The sequence below is a fragment of the Rhinichthys klamathensis genome, unplaced genomic scaffold, assembly GCF_029890125.1.
Source record: "Rhinichthys klamathensis goyatoka isolate OS25496 unplaced genomic scaffold, OSU_Roscu_1.1 h1tg000989l_1, whole genome shotgun sequence".
NCBI classification, from domain to species: domain Eukaryota; kingdom Metazoa; phylum Chordata; class Actinopteri; order Cypriniformes; family Leuciscidae; genus Rhinichthys; species Rhinichthys klamathensis.
Genome location: NW_026607292.1, coordinates 34,462 through 43,749, shown reverse-complemented (window position 1 = coordinate 43,749; position 9,288 = coordinate 34,462). Strand labels below are relative to the sequence as shown.

The 9,288-nt window shown below is 45.8% G+C and overlaps 1 pseudogene; it reads left to right on the top strand.

Moving 5' to 3' along the window:
* Nucleotides 1-1,866: 1,866 nt before the first annotated feature.
* LOC130078802 (uncharacterized) lies at nt 1,867-5,158 on the top strand (annotated as a pseudogene).
* Nucleotides 5,159-9,288: the final 4,130 nt, after the last annotated feature.

The window sequence follows — 9,288 nt, the reverse complement described above, 5'->3', positions numbered from 1 at the left end:
AAATACTAAAAGCATAAAACTACTCAAAATATGTAATAATGAGATACACGGACACGGCAGTGTGAATGTGTATAGCTTATTGAATGACAATTCTGTGGAGTTCTTTGGATATAGATTCCATGAAGGCCTGGCTATGACTGAAGCAAAAACTTGTTTTGGTTTACCATGTACCATTATCGCTCTGTCTGGTTTTGGTACTCATGCATTTACTTCCCCCTGGTGGTAAAACCTAGTAAATACAGGACTCTGACAGACTGTAAAAGTGATTCTGCTATCACATGAAATCAACGGACTGAAATTCTGAGTCACCTGGGTCTTTACGCTTTGTCTCGGCTGCTTTTCCTGGTGACAGGAGCTGTTAACACTTGGATGTGAGAGTGAGTGTGCTGCTAGATATTCCTCTGGGCTCACGCTGTCAGATTTCATTCCCTCAGGCACAAATATACTGAGTTCAGTGTATCCAGCCTGCAGGCTATCATCAACAAAGAAAGCACAGTGGATTTGAAGTCAGCCAGTTGCAGCTGCATTGCAGGTTCATGTTTATATGGAGGGGGTTGGTTTAGGACCGTCAAAACCTAAAATCACCTGCATTAGGGAGACCAGCCAGTTCTCACAAGAAAAAAACGGCTTTATGAACAGTTTTAATGAAAATGTACAAATGGGAAAGGGTTGTATGACAGTTTGGGTTTTATAGTTAGGGATCATGTGACCATGTTATACGCATGCGAATGACGTCATCGTTTTTACAAATTCACATTTTTGTTACATGGAGACATCGTTTTCAAAACCTTGCACTTTGAAACTTATTTTCAGAAGCTTGCTTTTTCAGGCCCCCAAAACGCTATTGTTGTGTAAATGAACTGCCAAAGCGCATAAAAAGTTTTCCGTTTTCAGTTGAAAGCAGTGTCATGTAAACATACCCTAAGGGCCCTGTCATACACCCGGCACAATGCAGTGCCAGGCACGATGCAAGTGTTTTTTTTCTAGTTTCAGCCTGACACCGTTATCATTTACACATCCTGCACCATGTTGTTTAAATAGCAAATGCATTTGCGCCCATTTATGCACCCATGGGCGTGCTGGTCTGAAAACTATAGGTGTGTTCGGGCGCATTGTTGGTGCGTTGCTATTTTGAGGCAACTAAAATAGACTGAGCCATTGACCAACAAAAACCTGGTCTAAAGTCACTGGCGCAGTATATATATATTTTTGTTATTTAAAGGGCGCATTATTAATATGCGACTATAGGTGGGTCCACAATGCGCGTACACTCTGCTTATTACACACAGGGCCAGCACACAAACTAGCCAAATATTAAAAATAAAAGGATTACAATGTAAAAGATTAATATTGTGTACATAAAGATACGGTGGAATCCGGCTTGTCCCGTAGATGGTCTGCTTGTGTGCTTTAAAGGAGAAGTCCGGCGAAAATGAACCTTTGGTCTAATAAAACATTGGTACCTAGTCAACCGTTCTCTGAGATTTGTTTTCATGATAATAGACAGTCCACTTCGTGTATACAGACAGGAGCCATCTTTGGAAAACAGTCTCGACTAGTCAAACCACGAACGCCATTCATACAGTTCAGAAGTTCACTGAACTTCATACAGTTCAGCTCACTAGCACGTCGTTCGTGGTTTGATTAGTTAGAGACTGTTTTCCAAAGATGGCTCCTGTCTGTATACACGAAGTGGACTGTCTTCATAAAATATCTTCTTATGAAGTTTTATGTAACAAAGTTCGGGAGGAGCATGTTCAGGTAATCATCCAATCAGCACAAGAAGAAGCCAGTATAAATAAAGCCTTCCCTTACCTCCTGTCTCATGACTTCTTTCTCAGCATCTGACTCCGCCTCCGTGCAGGCATGTCCGAGCTAGAGCTCTTCCCCTCCGACGATGAATCTTTCATCTCGGAGTCATCTCATCCGCAAAGCGCAGATCCAGCAACTCTTCCTTCCCCAGCAGCCAACGTCAACATCGAGCCTCCATCTTCAACCAGGGGACGTCGGCCCTCCAGATCCTCTCCGCATACCCCAAGACGCCGTAGACTCCCCTCACCGCCGCCAGCGAGGATCTCATCATCTTCATCATCGTCTTCCTCCGCGCCTTCCCACCTTCCAGCTCCCCCTAACATCCCCCCAATAGGGAAGTGGACGGTCAAGGGGCTAAGACAAGCCCTAATTAATTCTGATGCAAATTTCTCCCGCAGGATGAAAAAAAGCAGAATTATTTAATTTATATGTCACCTTACAATCTTCTCACCCTTCTGTTTCAGCTCCAATTCCTTCAGTTCGAGCGAGCAAGGCTCGACGGGCCCCGATCGCAGCACTGGGCTCCGCCCCCACGCCACGACGTCTCAGACCTTCCGCTAGCCTGGGCCGCGCCCCGGAACCAGTCACGATCGAGCGCCAATCTCCTCCAGGTCAACTCCTCTCCTCAGCCCCGCCCATCGTGGTACCTCACACTTTAGATCCTGGCAGTTCCACTTTCTTACAGGATCCCCAATCGGGTTTCTTCCCTTCTACTTCTTTCAGTTTTCCTCCTTCCCAAGCGTCAGGTGCTCACCCTAACGTGAGGATGCCTCCGTTAGCCGGTCAATCGCCGGCGCATTTCTTTCCCCTCCCCTTTCCACACTATGCTCTCCCTATTCCTCCTCCTCCATCTAACCCGGGGGCCGATCTCCGCGTGAGGATGCCTCCGCAAACGGCCACAGCCCCGATTTCCCATCCCTTTAACCCTCTCCAAGCGCGTTCTCCTTTCTCGCTCTTCTCAGCCATTCCTCAACCAGTCCCTCAGAATGCAGTAGCTACTGAACCTCCTCCAGTGACGAACAACATCAGAGCTCAAATCTTAGCAGGTGCAGACATTGATTTGGGTTCTCTCCTGTCCTTGTTTCCTCCGGCTGAGTCCAATCGCCAAGTAGACTGCGGCGACATTTCAGTCACTCTAAAAAATAACGCACAGGTTACATCACGTACATTGTCACTAGCCGAATTCTGTATAGCCTTCAGCCGCTATACAGAAGTCATATGCTCATCTTTTCCCCACAGACGGCGCGAGCTGAACGACTATCTGTCTATTATAGCTGAGCTCGCGTTGTCTTACGGGGGTAGTCACTTTTATACGTACCACAAGCTGTTTTCCGCAAAATGCGCCGTCCGCGTTTCCCAGTGGAATCAGTGTCCCTATTGGGGAGCGTTGGACACCGATCTCCATAACCGAGTCTTCCTCGGGTGCAAAAATATCTCCTGCGCAATCTGCAGATCCATAATCCATGCCACCACGGCATGCCCCCAGATCAATCCATCGATCCCTCCCTGCCCAGAGCAGAATGCCATAAAATCCACAAGTTACGTTCCGCGCCACGCAAGAGAAGATTTTTCAATCAGAGCACCATACTCGGCACCCAATAGACAAGTTTGTAGGAATTTCAACGAAGGGAGATGCCCAAGACAACGCTGTCGTTTTCTCCACGTCTGCGATTTCTGCGGCGGCGCACACGCCCGCGTGATATGCCCAGTTAAAAAATCTGTCAATAAAAATGCAAAAAACTATCTCTCGACTCCTGTGAATGTTTTCCGTCTAGCCGAAGAATTATCACACCACCCTGATGTCAACTTCACAAATTATCTATTGACAGGTCTCAATCAAGGCTTTAAACCCGGCGTAGAAAGCCATCCCACGCAAAATGTTATCTGCGCTAACCTTCAGTCCGCCTTAGCAGAGCCTGGAGTAGTAAATAAGCTAATTAAAAAAGAAATCGAATCCGGTTTCATGATGGGTCCTTTCGAGGCTCCCCCGTTCGACAAATTTCGCATCAGCCCCATAGGCGTGGCCACCAGGAAATTCTCTGGGAAAAAGCGGTTGATAATCGACCTTTCAGCCCCCCATAATTCTCCATATCCGAGTATCAATAGCCTCATCCCTCTCGAAGAGTATTCTCTCAATTACCACGATATCGAACAAGCCATAACCATGATTAAAATAGCTGGTCGAGGTGCATGGCTAGCAAAAGTAGATATCTCCTCTGCTTTTAAAGTAATGCCAATCCACCCCGATTCATGGCACTTGTTCGGTGTAAATTGGCAGAAAAAGTATTATTTCGCCGTGCGCCTAACTTTCGGCTGCAAAAGCAGCCCAAAAATCTTTGACACTCTCTCCGAAGCCATATGTTGGATCCTTTCTAATAATTACGCAATTCCTCATCTTCTCCATCTGCTCGACGATTTCCTAATAATTTCACCCCACGACACCGTCCCCGAAGCTCACCTCCTCATAGTGAAAAAAGTTTTCGCCGAACTAGGGATTCCGTTAGCTCACGAGAAAACATCGGGTCCAACTACGTCCATCGAGTTTTTAGGCATCAATCTAGACTCAGCAAAATTCCAAGCCTCACTGCCTAAGGAAAAAATCGATCGCATTATTTTAATCGCATCCAATTTTACTGACAGCACAGATTGTGCAAAACGCGAACTTCTCTCGCTGCTGGGCCACCTAAATTATGCGATGCGCATTATTCCACAGGGCCGACCCTTTATCGCGCATCTCCTAGCCCTCTCTTCATCCGTTCATGCGCTGGAAGATCGGATCATCCTCTCCGACGAGTCAAAAAACGAGCTTAAGTTATGGATTAATTTCCTTAATCAGTGGAATGGCTTAACTTTTTTCTATGATGACTTTATCTCTCTCCCCCTCGATATCAAACTGTTCACAGACGCAGCTCCCTCGATCGGCTTCGGCGGCTATTACCAAGGACGCTGGTTCGCGTCCTCCTGGCCCCCCCAGCTCCTAGACACACCCCAGTCTTCAGCCTCCTCTGCCCTTTTCGAGCTCTACCCGATAGTCGTCGCAGCTTCCCTATGGGGAAAAGAATGGTCATCCAAAAGTATCCAAATCCATTGCGACAACGAAGCAATCGTGTACTGTATCAACAAAGGTCGTTCTCGCTCACCTGCGCTTATGCCACTCCTTAGACGCCTCATTTGGACCTCCGCATGCGACCAGTTCTTAATAACTGCAATCCACGTCCCAGGGGCTCAAAATCAAATCGCTGACTCTCTCTCCCGTTTCTCGTTTCAGAAGTTCAGGATGCTGGCACCAGAAGCAGACCCCACTCCAACTCCAGTACCTCCTTATTCTCAGCTGATCTTCCCATAGATCATCCGCTAAAATCCCTCCTGGACACGTCCATCGAATCCATCCTCCAAGCCGTTTCTCCCAGAACCCTGCAAACTTATTACACCGCATGGAAATCGTTCAAATCATTCCACCTCTCTCACAACCTGTCGTTTCCCGAATTTTCGCTTCTAACAGTTACTTCATTCATATCCCATCTTCACAGTTTTAAAGGTCTCCAAGCCGGATCCATTAAAAGCTATCTAAGCGGCATTCAATTTTTCCATAAATTAATCCACGGTAAACCTACACCTGCAATAAATAACTCCCAAACGTCCCTTCTAATTAAGGGAATCCAAAGATCCCGCCCCACGCGCCCAGATACCAGACAGCCAATCACAATCGATATACTCACCAGATGCATCTCATCACTCCGTCTTGGATACCACTCCATCAATACCGCATATACGTTAGAGGCCATGTTCATCCTAGCATTCTTCGGTTTCCTCCGCTGTTCCGAACTGACCATAACTTCCTTATTCGACCCAAATATCCATCCCGCAATTTCAGACCTTCAGATCGTAGATAACGAAACCATATCATTTTTCATTAAACAAAGCAAAACGGACAGAGACAAAAGAGGCCACTTCGTCTATATTTTCAATCTTCAAACTCCCATCCGACCGTACCATGCGCTTTTTAATTACCTGCAGTACAAACTTTCCTCGTCCAAATCCCCACTCGACCCTCTTTTTACTAACGACTCCAATCATCCAGCTACGAGATTCTGGTTCCAAAAACATCTAAAAGCAATCCTTACCAAATCCGGCGTCTCAGCAGAGCATTTCTCTAGCCACTCATTCCGCATCGGAGCAGCCACCACAGCTGCTCAAAAAGGTCTCTCCCAACAACAAATCAAAACCCTCGGTCGCTGGTCATCGGATGCCTTCAAAACCTATATTAGGTCTAGCCGTTTTTTCATCAAAAATGCTCACCAAGCCCTAACTAATTAATTAAATTACCACCTGCTGCTCCCCATTTCAGTTACATCCGTTTACACCTTCCGATTACATCTGGGCTCGCCGCTTGCACACTCGCTCAATATTCATAAGGTACGTTTTTCAATCACATGCAGACTCCCCCGTTCGCACGCAGCGATGACTCACCCGTTCGAAGGCCGGGTTCCGTCCCCCTTCCAAAACGCTGGTTGAAACCTCCCGTTCGAATTGCAGTGAGAGTCTGCCCGTCTTAGTCGTCGCCGGACGTCCGCGCTCGTGTCGCCAGGAGGGCTCCCCATTCGTCGGGACGTGAGGAGTCTTTCCCGTGACCCAGCCCCCCCTTCGAAGCGCCGGTCGAGCCCTCCCGACCGAGTCCAGCGGGCGCCCTCCGTCCAACCCAGCGAGGCTTACCCGTCCTATGCCGCGAGCATATAAGTTCCCGTCGGACGCTGCGAGAGCTCTCCTGGGTGAACGGTTAAATTCGTCCACAAATTCACGCTCGCATAATTCCTGCGTCAGCGAGCTGTCAGTTCAACTGCAGAATGGGCTTATCCGACCGATGCCGTGAGCATCCAAGTTCCCGTCGGTCGTCGCGAGAGCCTTCCCAGTCGAACTGGCAAGCTCGTTCCTTGGTAAACACATACCCTTCACTTTTTGGGGGGTTAAATTCTACGCTCGCTGTCCTCCGTTTATCTGGCATTTTGGGGAGTACTCTGGGGTCGGGCCGAATTCTGAGCTCGGAGCCCTCCCCCCGGACAGCAAGCCAAATACGCATTATTATATTACATCAGATTTCATTAACATGTAAACTCGTGAAATGAAGTTTTATGTAACAAAGTTCGGGAGGAGCATGTTCAGGTAATCATCCAATCAGCACAAGAAGAAGCCAGTATAAATAAAGCCTTCCCTTACCTCCTGTCTCATGACTTCTTTCTCAGCATCCCTCCACCACCCCTTCACCCCACATTCGGCGGGGTCCGCTCATAGATACCTATGACCTCTAAGGTTAGGGGGGAGTACTCTGGGGTCGGGCCGAATTCTGAGCTCGGAGCCCTCCCCCCGGACAGCAAGCCAAATACGCATTATTATATTACATCAGATTTCATTAACATGTAAACTCGTGAAATTAAATGGTCTGTACACTTACAAAGAGTTCTCAATGCTTCGTTTTGCATGTAGGGACCCTCATTATGTTACTGTGTTAGTGTGGGGCTATTTTGAGCCTTGTTAGTGGTATTAACTATAGCGATTTCTTTTTACTTAATAGATGCCCCCATTACTAGCGTTATACGCTAAACAGTTTTTAGAGATAAAACTCTTTACATTCGATCATCATGAAAACAAATCTCAGAGAACGGTTAGGTACCAATGTTTTATTAGACCAAAGGTTCATTTTGTGCCGGAGTTCTCCTTTAAGCAGATCTGGTCCTCTCTGGAGATGCTTTCAGTCTTTCCGCTTGCAAATTCCACCATGTAAATAGCGAATTCGCCAATGGTGTGAGCGCAAGTGGCTTTTAAAGGGAATGAGAGATGAGACTCTGATTAGTTTATTGCACGTTATGCCCAAAACACAGCCATTACTCGTTAAGAGAATAGGGACAACACTTTTAGACCATGTCACGCTGACCATTTTTCCCATCGTTAAACTTGCAAAAGTGGATTTGGACACGCCTTAAGTGCACTTGCGCCATGCGCTTTAGACCATGCTCTCTTAGATCGTTAAAATAGGGCACTAGGTTTTTAATGTCACTTTTGATCAATTTTGTCCTTGAATAAAAGTATTAATTTCTTTTAAAAAGAATCTAACTGACACCAAATTCTTTGAACAGTAGTATAAATATAATTGTCTCAGTATAAAACAGTAGAAACTAACCACCAGAAAAGTAAAACGAATGAGTTTGTGTAAAGTAAAAAGTATGATGGTTGGGCGTCTCAGATGATTTTCAATGGCATCTAATTTTTGAAAATGTATCGTCAATGGTAGATATATATCAATCGATATTGGATATTGAATTGTGCATGCTCATTTGTGTTGGTTACTGAACTAAAAGTATTGTTTATCTGTAATTAAACTATATAGTTGCAGCATACTGTACATTTTTGCTGTGACAAGCAGCTCAATGTTGACGCAAAAGATCTCAGATCACTTAGCGACTATTAATAGCCTCCCACTCATTTGAAATTGTTATGTGTGAATTCCATGTACTGTATAGATACTGCACGTAAAGCAAGGCATACATGTGCCACCCACCCACACTCACACAAACACATACGGTACACACAGTTACTCCTCGCTTTAAGGTTTGAAAAGCTGCTGTACGTTAATTTTAGCATTCACTGTCCACTCTCCATATGTTATATCACTTCACAGCAATAAACCTTATCTTGATAATTTCTCAAGCCGTTATAAACTATTTTAAGCTTCATCCGGGACCTGTTTCTACATACCACCCATTCTAATTAACATTTAAAGTAACCTCTAAGCCCGATGGCTACATTTTCCCTACCTGCTTCCTGATCAGGTTCGACTTTGTATAGAGATAAAGCCTTGACAGAGCTCACCACGACACAAATCAATTTCCAATCCTCCCACATTGAAAACACTTTATAGATTACCCCACAGGCACAGGTCTTTCTTAGGCTGACCCTCGCTCATTACAAAGCTAACTATTGGATTTTGCCTCATTAAGACAGGGCCACATGCCAGAGTGCCCCCACCTGAGGTCAGCAGCTTCTTATCTCTCCTTAGACACAGTTAGAGGAACTAAAATAACAATGGTGAACTCCCTCACAGTTACTGTAGCCCTGCTGAAACCTCCTACATTGAAACTCTGTGTATTTTTAGTCGTACTCTATAGCATATGCTGCTGAGAAGCTAAATGACCCTTCTAGAATGATCTAGAATCAAGCATTGCACTCACGTCCTCACGCAGAAGTCTCAAAGTGAATAAATGGATGGTGGTCTCTAAAGATCTTCTAAGGTGCCTACAGGAGCTCCATCGCTCATAGTTCTCATTTCGGTACCCCCTGCAGACTGATTGCATTACAGCAGAGCTCTCATCCATCGCAATAAGAGGGAATAATGAATGCCGGATTCTATAGCGCGGGTGTTATGCCATGTCCGTGAGGGATTTTTTTTTATTTTTCTTTGTTCAGGGTTAAGTTCATGTTCTA